Consider the following 12,969-nt stretch of genomic DNA (forward strand, 5'->3'; position numbering starts at 1 on the left):
GATCAGTCACTAACCTCTCTGAGCTTCTCCTCATTTGAAAATGGGACTAATAAAACCTACCACACAGTGCCATTGTGAGGATTAAATGAGACAACATACGTAAAGCAGCTGGCATGTCTCAGGATGTATATTTTGTGTTCTTATGATGAAGAAAAGGAAAATGTCATTATAGCTGGATAAAGCAAAGATGTCTTTTCTTTGTAGTAGACAACACATAGGGAGTTGTTCTACTTCTCCAAGCTTGCTTCACATACAGATGGGTGCTGTCCACAATCTGTCGGAGATGTGGGTGCGTTTGGAATTGACAGTCTTATGGCAGGAATACTGGGTAGGCCACCTTTAGCTTAGCCTTCCTTCTGGTTAACAGTCCACCTTTGTGCTATGCTGGCCTAGGGTACAGGATTCTTCGATAAATTGAAGAGGAATTATCCTCATGCACAATCCCAAGAGATGCAGGGGTGTGAAGGCCACAGCTGATGCAGACTTAGGTGCTATCTGCAACAAAACAATTCTTTATTTAACACAAAACCATAAGTTTAGTGATCTATAATGTCAAATGTAAACATTAAATAAATTATTGAAAGGTTTTTGTTGGTTCCATTACTCTGAGAAAGCATTTTTAACATTTCAGTAGGGAATATGAATCTTTGCCTACCCATAAGCTTCAGTTCTTCAGAAACACAACCTTTATTTTTCTATAACTCAATACAATTCTGTTTCAAGACCTCATTCCCCTGATGACAGGAACTAAAATCTCAATCAATTCAAGGTCCTGCCCCTTTCCCCCAGGATGGTGGCTAAATTCTATAGCTTGTGTTGCAGGGCACAGCAATGTCTGGTTTCTGACTGTCATCTGTCCACACAGACATCTTCTGTGATATCAAGCATCTAGTCTGGTTCTGGGTCATCAGTCCTGCAGATTGTTACTATGCTCTCCTTTGCTCCAGGTCTGACTGTGCTGCCTCAGAGCCTCTCCTGCAGCACGGAAACATGTTGACTGCTCTCCCTGCCTGCTCTGAAGCTTAGAAACGAGGGGGATCGGGTGGAGTATGGGGTTGTATCAAGCATGTATCACACAGCACTTGTACTTTAATGTTTCTGGGGGCCCCCTTCCCAGGAATCTCTTCCACTTCTCAGTTCTCTCTGAGTTAGGGACAAACAGGGCCAGGCAGGCCTAGGTATGGGGCCACAGAATCAGGCTCAGAAATCCCAAAAATGCCAAGGTATAAGTAAACCAGGGATAAGGGAGCAGGCCAGATCACCCTGCCTTAGGTGTGGGCGGGGAGGGGTCTTTTTATGACAGTCATCTGTGACCAACAAAGAATAACCAGACCCTAAAGAAGTGAGCCATGAAAGATGTTATCACCAGTCATAACTCAAATCAAGATAGCATGAAAATCTCAAGGCCACAAGCTTCCCAGTCATGGGAAGAACAACCCTACAAGCCTTCAGTGGCAACCCTGTCAGGACCTCTCTCACTTCTGAGAGGCCTCTCTTATCTCTGCTTAATAAACTTCTATCGCTTTGCTCATTCTCCTTTGTCCACGAGATTCATTCTTGGCCTCTATGAGACAAAAACTAAGCTCTCCTGGATCATCTCCAATTCCTTCTGTTTTCTTCTATCTAGACTTTTGCAGCTCCAAAGCTACAAACTGAACTAGGAATTTTGCTGGGTTATCTCATTTCTGTAATAGTAGAGATGTCCACTTGCTTAAATTAGGAGAAGGGGTTAGACAATGAGAACTATCTTGGAAAAACCATTGATTAATATTTCAAAATATTACTCTGCTTCACTTCTATAGCAAAAAATAATCCTGCCATGATCATTGATTACATACAGCAAATGCAATTGATGAAATAATCTTTTATGAACTTTAATCAGAACTGGACAGGGGCACCTAGGTGGCTCAGCAGTTGAGTGTCTGCCTTGGGCTCAGGGTGTGATCTTGGAGTCCCAGGATTGAGTCCCACATTGGGCTCCCAGCGTGGAGCCTGCTTCTCTCTCTGCCTGTATCTCTGCCTCTCTCTCTCTGTCTCTCATGAATAAATAAATAAAATCTTAAAAAAAAAAAAAGAACTGGTCGTAAGTGTAGAAAGATGTAGATAGTCACCCCATAACCAGTAAGAAGTTCAATATTCATTGCTATGTCTCTGGTGTGTCTCCTGGGTCGGCTCCTTCAGTATTCCTTTAAAGACAGTGAAACTGGGCTTAAAGACAGCCTCCACCTCATACTATTAGATGTTGTTTTCCAAGATATGTCCCCTAGTAGCAGAAGCAAATTGGCTTAATTTATTTTTATACTAGAAAAACAAGGTCCTAGAGATTATTATCATGAAAGATTCCAATATATACCATATCAGTTTCTTTTAGTCAAAAGCCATAGAAATAAACTCCTAAAGCCAAAAGAAGGATATATTGGCTTACATACCTGGAAGTATCTTGATTCTACTATCACAATTCAATGACACAAAAGATTTTTTAAGATTTACTTGTGGATTTTAGAGAAAGGGAGGAGAGTAAGTGGGGGAAAAGGCAGAGGGAGAGGAAGAGACTATCCTCAGCAGACTCCCCACTTCACAGGGAGCCAACACGGGGCTCAATCTCACGACCATGACCTGAGCTTAAATCAAGAGTAGGATGTTCAGCCAACTAGCCACCCCAACACAGAAGACATTATTAGAGTTTTCTTTGTTGCCTGTCTCCTCCATCTTCATCTTTCAGTGCTTCTTCCTTCTGCGTGTAGGTTCAGTTCTCAGACTTTCTGTGGCGAAAGAGATGACCAGGCTTATGTACTTATAGTTTATTATTCAAAAAAAAAAAAAAAGGACTCTCTCTCTCTCTCTCTCTCTCTCTCTCTTTCTATTCTTACTCTCCAAACATCAATTATCTGGAAGACTTATATCTCCTTGAGTTATGTGTCCATTCCTAACCCCATCACTGGAACCAAAGAGATAGAGTTCTCTGATTGGCTGGTCTTATTCACCTGCTCACAACTCTAACCCACAGGTCCACCAGGTCTACATGGAATGTGGAAACATTGATTTCTGACAGGAAAAGCAACTTTCTCTTACCAGAAGGGTGAAGCAAGGCTACTGCACCAAAACAGATCTCACTACCAGTGGGAGGGAGAGGGCAGACCGAAGCTCTCTTTGTGTGTTTCTCTCCAAATCTGTTTTTGAAGCTCTGTCCACATTTATGATGTTCCATGAACTATGATTGGGAACTTTTAATACCCAAAGCACCCTGTAAGAAAAGAGCAATGACTATTTCCATATCTCTCAATTAGTTTTTCACCTTGTTTTTAAAAATACTCTGAATGTTCGCATTTATACATATTTTGTTATTTTTCTCTCCCTATACCCTCTTCTATCCGGTGTCACCAAACACAAAGGGGCTTTTGTGACTAAGTTTTCACAGGTGGTTGAACAGACTAGGTAAGCCAGATAAGATGGTGACAACCGCCTGTTAGTGAAGCAGGAGAGTGAGGTTCTTGTCTCACTAAGAATGAATCTCTCAGACAAAGGAGTTTGACTAAAGTGATAGAAGTAGTTTATTAAGTGAGGACACAGAAAAGGCTATCCAGAGTGAAAAGGGACCTGACAGGGTTGCCTTGGGGGGATGGGGGTGGCTTACAGGGTTGGTCTTTTATTGAAAGTCCACCAGGGAACTTAAATCCTCTTAACATCTCTATCAATATCACCATTGAGTAAGGACTAGTGATAACACCTTCAATGGCTTACTTCCTTTTTAGGGTCCCATAATTCTCTGTTGGTCACAAGTAGCTGTTATAACAACACCCCACTTCTGACACTTAGGACAGGATGGTCTGGTTTTCTGGTTTATTTCTGGTTTCCTTTCATCTCCACATTTTTGGCATTTCTATGAGCCTGATTCCCTGGCCCCTTACCTATATCTCTCCCTACCTAGCCCTGCCTCTCCCTTACTCATTTGGGTGGCATTTGATCATTATGTGTGTGTGTGTGTGTGTGTGTGTGTGTGTGTGTGTTTAAGATTTTTATTTAATTTGAGAGAGAGAGAGAGTGAGCACAAGCAGTGGGGAGAGGCAGAGGGAGAGGGAGAGGGAGAAGCAGACTCCCCAATGAGCAAAGAGCCCGACAGGGGGCTCAGTTCCAAGACCCTGAGATCATGACCTGAGCTGAAGGCAGATGCTTAACAGACTGAGCCACCCAGGCACCCCTGATCCACTGTGTTTTTAAAAATTATTTCCAAGTTTCTTTGGAAGTAACCTCATGCTAGGTGAAAAAAACAACAAAAAACAAAAACAAGAGCTGAACTACAAGATCCTTCATCATATATCATGCTCGTATCTTGGAATCTAGTTCTTCTTCCTCACTTTGTTTCTCTGGCATGACACATGCTCCTGCCAAAGTCAGAACTGTCAGTGATATGGAGAATGAGGCTAAATCAGATTTACTGCAGCTTGTGGATAAAGCACCTCCAAATCAGGCCAAAAATGTCAATATCATTGACCTCAAGGGAGATAGGTAGTTTTTGCACAGGGTAGCTTCGGGCTTGTCAGCCAGCAGCAAAGCATCAAACATGTGCAGAGATGGGTATTCTCCTGACCAGAATGTAAAGTGTCATCATTGATCCAGACTTCGGAAAGGCTGTTACAGTTCTGAGACTGTGCAGAGAGAACGGCGCATGGGGTCAAGTGTCTGAGATTCTAGCCCTGTCTCTTTCTCTGCGTGTCTGAGGGTTCTTGATTAACCCCAACGTAGCTCTTTCTGCACTGCTTTCATCTTTATTTGATACAAATTTGGATGACAATCAATGACATTTGGGCTAGACAGTTCCCGCTCTTTTTATTTATGGCTGTAAGACTTCCATTGATAATGTTGTGATGGTTAATTTTATGTGTTACTTGATTGGGCTAAGAGATGCCTAGAGAGCCGTAACACATTAGTTCTGAATGTCTGTGAGGGTGTTTCTGGAAGAGATTAGCTTTTGAATCAGTAGACTGAGTAAAGATTGCCCTCACTAATACTGGGCCTCATCCGATCTATTGAAGGCTCCTCTGGAATAAAAAAGGTGAAGAAAGAGTGAATTCTTTCTTCTTGAGTTGAGACATCCATCTTCTCTTGCCCTCTCTCATTGGTGCTCCTGGTTCCTGGCCTTTGACCTCGGTCTGGATAGTGAAAGTCCATCTCCTGGTGGAGAGTGTAAGTCTAGGCTTCAGACTGAGAATGAATTATATCGCCTCTTTTCCTGGTTCTTCAGCTTGCAGATGGCAGATTTTGGGGCTTCTTGGCCTCCATAACCGTGTGAGCCAATTCCTATAATAAATCTTCTCTTATCGATATATCTCCGTATAGATATACATAGGTATTTCCTATCGTTCTATTTCTTTGGAGAACCCTAACACAAACAAGACCTCGAGTAACATGGAAAGTCCCAGAACTTAAACCTCTGTCTCTATACTCTTGACACAGTGCTTATTATTTTCCTTCCTTTTAGCTTTGTGATTACTGTAGGTACCCCTTTCTTTGGTAATAAACTTTTTTCACCCTAAGGCTATAAATTTCTCTTTTTTCTACATCTGCTGTATTTCTTTGTAAAACATTAATAGGAGCTAATATTTAATACACATGTACTATATGACAAAATGTATGCAAAGTGCTTTATACTCATTTATTTCTGGCTGCAACTCTATAATTTTGGGGACTATTCTTATTCTAATTTTGCCCAATGAATGTACGTAAGGATCTATGTAAAGGAATGAAGAGTATGGAAAATAGTTAAGTGTCTGAGAAATAATAAAATACAATTTTTCTTACTTTTAACCTCTTTAAAAATAGTTGACTGTTTAAAGCAAAAAAACCCACAAAAACTAATGAGATTTATAATTATGTGGATGTGAAATGTATGTAAGAAGATCACAAAGGAAATGAGAGAGGAAATGAAGTTTTTTTAAGTTTCTTAAACTATACATGAAGTATTATAATATTATATGAAGATAGACCATGGTAACTTGAAGATGTGTACTATAAACTCTAGAGCAGTGACTGAAAAATATCATACAGAAGTAGGGCTATTAAGCCAATAAAAGATAAAATGGAAACATAAAAATGTTGTTACTTTTTTAAAAGATAGAATAAGAAGGGAAAAGCCTATTTCAATAACCTAGAGGACAGGTGATGGTTTCTTGGTTTGTGGTAGTTGTACTGGATGCTGTGAGATGCAGTAGATGTAGTAGTATCATGTGCTAGTCTCCATGTATCTATAACCAATATTGTAGCTGGACTTGCTCTTGTGGCTCTTTTTGTTTTAAGTAATCTCCCCCCCCCTTTTTTTTAAGATTTTATTTATTTATTCATTAGAGACAGAGACACAGGTAGAGGGAGAAGCAGGCTTCCTGCAGGGAGCCGGACGTGGGACTCAATCCCAGGACCCTGGGATCATGGCCTGAGCCGAAGGCAGACACTCAACCGCTGAGCCACCCAGGCGTCCCTTTTTTTTAAGTAATCTCTACAGCAAACATGGGGTTTTAATTTATAAGATCAAGATCAAGAGTCTCATCCTCCACCAACCGAGCCAGCCAGGTATCCCTGTGGTTCTTATCATGATTGCAAGATCCTCTCAACAATAACTATTAGGAAACTTTGAAAACTCAAGGTTTATTATGTACAAGTCCTGTAAATTACAGGGCACACTTGGGGCCTCACAGTGAGGTTGCAGGGAATGGGGAGAGAAAGAGAGAAACCTAGGCCTGGGGTTCTGGGGTTCACTGGGGTCAAAGAGGGGGCCTCTTTATTGGTAAATTTAAAACATAAGAGTGAAAATTTATTTTATTTTTTAAAAGATTTATTTATTTATTCATTTATTTATGAGAGAGAGAGTGAGTGAGAGAGAGCACCAGCAGGGTGAGGGGCAGAGGGAGACGCAGACTCTCCGCTGAGCAGGGAGCCTGATGCCAGGCTTGACCCTGGGACTCTGGGATCATGACCTGAGCCAAAGGTAATATATAACTGATTGAGCCACCCAGGTGCCCCAAGAGTGGGAATTTAAATGTGAAAAGAGAAAAAGGCATGTGGCCAGAATGGTTATTTCTGGAAATTAACTGATATCTCTAAAACCAAGGTGGAGCAGCTCTGAATTTCAGTAACCTGGCCATAATTACAAAGTAAGTGGAGCCTGGATTGGAATTAGATGATATGACTTCTGAGTCCAAGCCTCATGATGCTCTACAGGCTCTTTAACATACTCGTTCAGAATCCAGTCTCTTTCCTTTGCTTGTGTCTCTCATTTGCTTTTCTATTCTTTCTAGACTGACTCAGGCCAGCCCAATCTGGCCTGCCATTACTAGGAAGGGTTTCCTTGACTATTTTGTGGCTCACTGGATTTTCCTGCTCATGCAGAGTGAAAGCAGAGGAAAAGAACACAAGCACACAATGATCCATCTTTATTTCTTACCTCTTAGCTCTGACAACCAGGCTGCATTTGCTGATTTAGCTCCAGGAGAGGCAATTCTCATCCCAAGTGCAGATTTTAGAGCTGGCTCTGTTGGCTTCAAATTTCCAGCTGGCCTCCCGCTGCCCTACACTTACCGGTGACAGTCACAGATCCTAGTTCCTATGATGGGAATGTCCCCAGCTCAAGTCATAATTAGAAAGGACATTGCTCCTGAACCCAAGGTTTCTAAGCAACAGATAAAGAGCCAACTGAATGGTATTGGCTGCGTGTCCTGTTCTGCCTCCACGTCCATGGTGCTTGTTATAGAAGCTCTTGGCTATTTCGCTGCAAGTCCATCTGCTAAAATGGCAACTTGCCCTCTTGTTCTGTATTTGGATTCCTGCCCATGGCCACGGCTGCCAGGCCATGACAGACGCCTGCAGATCAAGCAAACGTTAGATGATTTTCTAGCTCTGTCTCCTCTAGCAGCCACAGACCTTGTAAGACACGATGCACAGATGATGAATGTCATCTGCCAAATAATATGACTATTTGGGAGTGGGATTAGGGGAGGGTGCTCCCGTGAAGACAGGTTGTACCACATGGGAATGGTGGAGTGTCAAAATACCCCATATCTTTGATGGGAGAGCAGGTCTATGCTAGAGGGAATGAAGACAGTTTAGGACAGCAAAGGATGCCAAGTCACTGTGAAACCTCAGACAAGCACAGACCTTGGAATAGCAGGTATTACTGTGAACCTTCTCCAGTATGGGCAACTGGCCAGAGGCAGAATGTGACAAAATTGAGAGAAATCTGTATAAAGAACCAACTTGCCTTTATAATAGAAAAGTAGAGCATCTGGAGCGCCTGGGTGGCTCAGTCTGCTCAAAGCATCTGCCTTCTGCTCAGTTCATGATCCCAGGGTCCTCGGATCAAGCCTCCCATAGGGATCCCTGCTCAGCAGGGAGCCTGCTTCTCCCTCTCCCTCTGCTACTCCCCTTGCTTGTACACTCTCTCCCCCACCGTTGAATAAATGAATAAAATCTTTAAAAAAGAGAAAAAAGAAAAGTAGAGGACCTAAAATCTCATCCTTGTGTCTGAAACCTAGAAGAAATATTTTTTCAGCAGTCACCTTAGTTCTAGGCATTTGAAGCTCAGACAAATGCACCCTGCATATTGCTTGTGAGCTTCCTTATTTTATTATAAGCTGTAGAGTGATGTGAATGGGGTGCAGAGGATACAGCTTCCTCATTTACCCTTCACTCTTAGGGATCAAGAATAGGACAGGGTGGGGACACCTGGGTTGAGTGTTTGCCTTTGGCTCAGGGTGTGATCCTGGAGTTTCAGGATCAAGTCCTGCATCAGGCTCCCTGCAGGGAGCCTGCTTCTCCCTCTGCCTGTGCCTCTGCCTCTCTCTGTGTCACTCATGAATAAATAAATAAATAAATCTTAAAAAAAAAAAAGAATAGGACACAGTGAAAAAAAAATATTTGGTCTTTTAATCAAAAGCTTGATCGTTCATTGTGCAATAATTTTAATATTAAAAGCGTTAGTCATCAAAATTACTATAGAAACACCGTAGCATTTTTGATGAAACCCTGTAGCATTTTTGAGATATTTTGTAGCAATATTTGAGAGAATTAATGCTTTTTTGATGGATCATTTCACATTTTTTGTTTCAACATTTGTGAGCATCTATTGCATGCTGGGTATTATGTGTATTTATGCATATGTACACACATTTACTATTCACACCAACAACTCTGTATGACAGATATCTTTACCTTATTAAGACCAGTAATACAAAATAATTATTAAATAATATATTGTTATTAGTTCCAATTATCTGAAGTAATTTTGTGAGGTTATTTAACACTGCTGACCACTAGGTACTTACACTTTCAGTCTAGGTGTGATCTAGGGAGTTAAGTAAGCAGACTGTCAGGAAGATTTTAGGGCAAATTTGTTTTATAGTTCTGTTCTAGTAGTAACAAATATACTTGTGAAAGAAGAGAGTAAGTTTTTATATATTTAAGTGTTAAGTTGGACTGTAAGCTACAGATTTGTAAGGATCACTTTTATCTTACCCATTATTACGTCCTAGTGCCAAGAACAGGAGCTAGACATTGAATTTGCTGGATGAATAAATAAATGAATAGTGAGATCAGGGATAATTAGCAATTCCCTTAAAATTTATTTGTTGTGAAATTAATATTCACTGAAAACATACACACACAGAAGCGTGCATGCACACACGCATACACACACACATTCTCCAGGAGAAGGGGCTGAGAGACCCTTCAGGAAGACAAGATAATAAGAGTCCAGGTCATCGAGAATAAAAGCATGAGGCAAGGCTGTTGGCAGTGAGGACAGAAGGGCAGGAACTGATGGAACAGCATCTTCTGAAGAAGGTTGAGAAGATGCATTTTCCCATGAAATGTGTGCTATGAAGGCAGCGTGAGAAAGGAGGAACAGTTGAGGGCACTCCAAGGTGTCCAGTAGATGCTCTGGAAGACAGCATAATGCCTTGGTGCTATCATGACGTGCTTTGGGATGCTCTGAAAAAGGAACACTAAGTTCATAACTCAGTCTCAGGTCTGGAGGGCTCAGACAAGATCAAGAGTGTGGACACCTGAGTCCCACCTGACCCTTTTTTTATTTTCACTGGGGCCATTTTTCTCAGCCCTCAGAGACCTGCAAGGCTCAGCACATAGTAACTGCTCAGTGAATGCAAACTGATTAAGGAAATGAATTTTACTCAAGTTTCTCTGGAGGCTCAGAGTATCTCAGAGATACTAATAGCACTTGCTGTAGAATAGGGAATAACTGAAGCACAGTGGCTTCCTAAGTAGACTTAGAGATTGTCATTAGGGGCTTTTCATTTTTTAAGAGCTAGGATTGAAGCAAAAGCAAATTAAATAATAGATGCCAGAGGAGATCTTGTTTTCTGCACACAGGTGACATTTATTCTCCTGACTCTGGTATTACATTAAAGGTCTTATTAGTTTTTTTTTTTTTTGACTGAGTTTTAAATGATTACATTCCAGATGACATTTTCTTACCAGAGAGCTTGCTGCCATTATCAAGTATAACTAGTCACTCAGTGTCTCCCAAGTTATCCACATAAAGTTTTCCCACGTTATTTACATCTCCTTGGTAATTAATGATGCCGCTTTAGTGAAATAGCTTTACTTCCTACTAAATAAGGCTTTTTCAAAAGATGTATTTATTTTACAAAGAGAAAGAGCACTAACGGGAGGGGCAGAGGGAGAGGGAAAAGGAGAGAGACACTCAAGCAGGCTCCATGCTGAGCGTGGGCCTTGATGTGAGGCTCCATGTGGGGCTGGATCTCACTGAGAGCATGACCCTGACATCATGACCCGAGCAAAAACCGAGGGTTGGACACTTAACTGACTGTTCTCCTCAGGTACCCCCTAAATAAGCCTTTCAGTTGAGCTGTGCATGATAAATGTGTGCTGGTCTTCCAGGTTTTCCTCTTATTTATTCACATTTCTTTGTAACCTCCATCTAATGGATGGTCACCAGGAACCCAAAGGACCTGAGTCATTCATTCACTACTGGTATAGAAGTAGAAAAATAAAAGTAGAAAAGATTGTAAATCATTTTTCCAAAAAGAATGTACCACTGAGTTGAAATTGGCCGGAGGAGACAAGATTATAAAACCATCCCTAGTTCTGTACCTGGACTAATCTAAGGTCTGTGGTGTCAACTCTGACAGTTGGGCTTTCTTTCTTGTAATGCAGGTACCTGATTTAAGCTTTGATTGCTCAGGCGTCCACTTCAGAGCTGGCCCTCTCCGATAAACACACTGCCGGCTACGGGCTACAGGGCTGGGTAAAGAGCAAGCCCTTCCCCCCTCCCCTGCAGGCCCTTTTGCTTTGGAGATCTTGGTTGAGTTCCAAGACTGACATTTGAACAGGGTTTTTTTCCCCCTTTCTCCCTCCACCCTCCTGTTCTAAATTCACCAATAATGAGAGAGCCTACGCCCACGCTTGACCCCAATAAAAACAGAACACCAGGCTCTCCTCACCTCCCTCCCAAGCTCCTAGGCTCTCCCCATGTCCTGGCCTATGCCCCCAGCTGTGCCTTGTAGCCCCAGGACTTGTAAGTAATTACTACCGGCCCCAGATTCCCTAATAGTTATCTCTGGGAGCATCTTACAATGGTAATAAGAAGCACAGAGACTAGTCCAGCAACAGTACTGGTTAGTGACAGACTGAGACCAGCACACGACACTGTCCCACTGGTGAGCAAAGTTCCTTCCCTCCTGGTATCTTTATTCAGGTCACTCTCTACATTTGGATTATCCAATTCTTAATAATTGTTCAGCCCTGAGATGGGTTCCTCATATTATGAAACATTCCATACTCGTTAGAATCCATCATTTATCAAACACCAGTGGGCAAGCCATTGCATTACATTTATTTACCGTTCACTATGCTAAATGTTAGACTACAGGATTGCAGAGTGCTGTAATGAGAAAGTGCTTCTTTCCTTTCCTCCCGCGTATCATTTTTGTCAGTTAAGTATCTTACTTGTCGCATTTCTTTTGTTAAGTTTAACTCTTGTAAAATTGAGTCCTTGTTTTCATGACGGAAAACGTGTAGAGGGAATCCTAAGAGAGGGAGGGATGGACAGTGATGGAATTTAAAAGTTTTTTGGTTCATGAGTGAGCACCCAAGAGAGAATTCTTGAGACTTTTTTGCTGCAAAAAGGTGATTTGATTATTTCAACGGGGTTGTGGGGGGACGGGGGGTGGGGGGGGATACACGGACAGGACCAGTGGGCAGAGAGAGATGCACTGGGATTGTGAGGAGTGGCTGATCATATACTTTTTAATTCCTGGGGGTTAGGGATAACACACATATCTAAGGAATTCTGAGGCAAGGCTTTCAGGACCTTGAGGGGCCAGCTGCTGTTAAGATAAGGTTACTTTTAGTCTTTAATAAAACGTAAACATTAAGGCACTAGGAAAGCCATGAATTCCCTGAGGAGGTCACGCTCTGCTGTTTTCAGGGACCTATCCGTGGGCTGCTGTAAGGAGATTTAATTTAAACTACATTTCTCTTGCCTTTCTTTCCCTCATCAGAGAATATGGATATAGGTCAATTATTGCTTAAGAAATGTAGTTAATCTGTTAGTCTGGCAGGGATTTAGGAGCTAAGACCCTGGATGGTTTGTGTGTGTGTGTTTCTATTTTCATTTTTCTTAAGGAAAAAGATGAAATCTAGTTCTTGGTAGGAAAAGTTGAATGTTAAGAACTGTGGGCACATCTACCCATATCCACCTGCACACCTACCTTCTTTCCACAACCCACCCCGCATCACACACATGTTGAGTGACAAAGAAGCATCATGTGGGTTTGGGCCTTATAGAATGAAGGGAAATAAATCCCAACTGGATCCCCCAACATCTCTTTCTAATTAACTGTATTAGCTAAATATTGATGTTTCATGTATCCATTTCCCCTACAGGAAAAGGGAGCCCAAGTCGTGGATCATGACCTGTGAGAAGACATAAAGAGAGGATCA

The 12,969-nt window shown here is 41.8% G+C and overlaps 1 long non-coding RNA gene across 2 annotated transcripts; it reads right to left on the reverse strand.

Moving 5' to 3' along the window:
• Positions 1-255: 255 nt before the first annotated feature.
• LOC121476054 lies at positions 256-7,527 on the reverse strand. Of its 2 annotated transcripts, none has more exons than XR_005983875.1 (3): positions 7,436-7,527; positions 3,073-3,244; positions 256-495 (listed from the first exon to the last, which is right to left on the reverse strand). It is a non-coding gene; the product is annotated as an uncharacterized LOC121476054 (long non-coding RNA). The 2 variants fall into 2 exon arrangements; XR_005983876.1 differs by lacking the exon at positions 256-495 and adding an exon at positions 2,665-2,762.
• Between the last annotated feature and the right edge of the window lie 5,442 nt (positions 7,528-12,969).

Source organism: Vulpes lagopus, chromosome 15, assembly GCF_018345385.1.
Source record: "Vulpes lagopus strain Blue_001 chromosome 15, ASM1834538v1, whole genome shotgun sequence".
NCBI classification, from domain to species: Eukaryota; Metazoa; Chordata; class Mammalia; order Carnivora; family Canidae; genus Vulpes; species Vulpes lagopus.